Here is a 303-nt window from a genome sequence, read left to right as displayed (position 1 = left end):
TGTTTTAGGCTGAAGTAAAAATACCGACGTGCCATTCATCTGGAAAATCCCAGTGGACCTCTTTGGAGTTCCTCTTTATTCAGCATAAAACTGTTGGAAATGTAGCTTCAACTGAATGCCATAATTTGTCAGAAAAAGTTGTTAACACAGAACTGAAGTTGCTTTGTTATGTGTGCAGCATCACCTTTCAGACATTCTGGGGTTTGAGGGGCTTTTGTGGTTTTTTGGATGGATTTTGGAGGGGGTTTTGTCAATTTTTGGTTTTGTTTTTTTTTTTTTTTTAAGGACCAGAGAGGCCTTTTT

This window comes from Lepidothrix coronata, unplaced genomic scaffold, assembly GCF_001604755.1.
Source record: "Lepidothrix coronata isolate B3197 unplaced genomic scaffold, Lepidothrix_coronata-1.0 Scaffold34, whole genome shotgun sequence".
NCBI classification, from domain to species: Eukaryota; Metazoa; Chordata; class Aves; order Passeriformes; family Pipridae; genus Lepidothrix; species Lepidothrix coronata.
Note: the sequence above shows the minus strand (reverse complement) of the source record.